This window comes from Atta colombica, unplaced genomic scaffold (assembly GCF_001594045.1).
Source record: "Atta colombica isolate Treedump-2 unplaced genomic scaffold, Acol1.0 scaffold38, whole genome shotgun sequence".
Lineage (NCBI taxonomy): Eukaryota > Metazoa > Arthropoda > Insecta > Hymenoptera > Formicidae > Atta > Atta colombica.
The window spans coordinates 2035387-2037671 of record NW_017259490.1 but is presented as its reverse complement, the minus strand read 5'-3'; positions in this window follow the sequence as shown (position 1 = coordinate 2037671).

The window sequence follows — 2285 nt, the reverse complement described above, 5'->3', positions numbered from 1 at the left end:
TGTATATATACACACATACATACACTCGTCCGCCCTAATAAGCTGGACATATATACGTGGTCCTCGTGCGTTCAGACTCGAGGAACGCGGGTTAGAAGATTAAAGAAAACAGTTCCATGACGCCTGACGTCCCAATCGTTAGTCTAACTGCCCAACGTCCGCCCACTGCCATTCCATTTCCACTTCCATGGTCGCCGTGATAACCGAGGAAAGCTGCAAATCGCTTTGTTGTAAATCAGAGGTGAGATTTTTGGAAAAAAGACCAGAATTTTGAGACTTTTTGCTATCGAAATTATATTGATATAATTGATTAACCTAATTATATTAATATATAATTAAATTAATATTACATTAATCATACTATTATGATTAATAATTATCGCACCCTTTTAATTCATCACATAATTATTAATAATTATAATTTAGTTATGGTTTTCGAAGATTAATTGATAATAATTATTTTGACAGACATTTGATGGATACATATGTCTCAAAAAGTGTTGCAGCATATGTAACAATGTTTTCTAACGATTTTTTTCTATAATATTATTTTTATGATAATTTAATTTTCATAATTAAAACATTTTTTTCTATAAGAGTTAATAGAAGTACCAGAGAAATTTAGAGCTACTGATATATTATTTTTTTATTTAACACATTTTAACAATAGAGATATTGTTTGTATATTATTTTATTTATTTGTAGCATTCTAGAATAAAGTTCGATGTTTGCGCGATGTTTGCGCGATGTTTGAATTCTCCGATCTCCAAGTTTTAAATTCTTTCATTCAGATTTTGCAATAAAGGAACCTCTGATTCATAGATCTTAGCAATCTCGCGAGAGTTTTCGACGCTCTCGCGATTTCAGCACGTTTATGTGGAGTTTGTGATTCCGTCGCAAAGGTTCGCACGACCTCTCGCCGATGTGCTAGTTATAGTCGTGACTTGAATTGCGATTCAGTAGAACACAGTGCCAAACGATTATTCTATACCAAGATAGTACGATAGCAAGGCAAGGAAACGCGACTTGCAACGCGAATGTGCTGGGTAAAAGTAATTTCGGGACCGTTTGCCGCTTTCCGAATTCGGTTGTCTCTACGCCCTGGAAGATCGGAACGAATGCAAGTACCCAGCCCACGAATTAAACCGCCGGAAGCACCGCCGGACGTAGTGTTTGCGTCCGAGCGTAATAACGCTAAATAGTGACTATGCGGACAATCTAATCTCTTTTACAGCAGAACGTTACAGCGGAACACGTTGTTACTCTTAGTTACCGTATTAATTGTATTTTGTAGACAGTAGTACGACTTCGAGTCAGCCACTACCGCTTTGTTGAATTAACTGACGAGGCGGCGCGCGTATTTTCTGTTGGATAATCGATATAAAACTGTCGCGATTCTTCCTCTGTCGTTCTTGATAAACGTCGGAATTGGGAATGAAAAACGTATATTCTTTCGTTCTTTTAAAAACGTGATTGTTAAGTACTGGAGTACCTTAAAGTAATTAACTCATGTGATATTTTAATGTGCACCAGATATTTAGTATGTATATATAACAGAAACTAGTCATTTTCTCTCAATTACTTAAAGATCGAGATTTAGTCATAAAATTATGTGATAAAAAAATCAATTAAGTCTACTGTGTGCATACAATTGCACACACACACACACACACACACACACACACGCGCGCGCGCGCGCGCGCGCGCGCGCACACACAAGATGAAGATTATTTTTTTGTACTATCTGATTTGTTATTCTATCTGATTAATATTAATTCCGTCACAAAATCGAAATTTTGTTTCATGTTACAAATTTTTTATTTTATGCAGCTGTTTTCAGTTATGAACTGCTCCAAAACATTTCATACTCTAATAAATGTCAATTGTGTCATGGAATATCTTGATTATTTGATAAACATACTTAATAAACATATTAAGATATCATTACAAACAATATTATTAAATTAGTTTCTATTGCCTCGTTTATAACAATTATATTGTTAACAACGCATACAAAATTAACGTTAGTTAAAAGTCAAGATTTTTTTCGATAACGTAACAATGTTACGTAATTATGTATGTAATATCATTGTTTTTATATTTTAATTAATTTAAAAATTTAATATCAGGAATTAACAGTATATTACAAATTAAGTGACATCAATAACTTTCGATTAAACGAAATTATATTATTCTGCTATATATTTAGTTATCATTGGCAAATGTCATTCGCATGTAACAGAGCATCGTAGCTGGTTTTGAGCGATCAGAATCAATAGAGAACA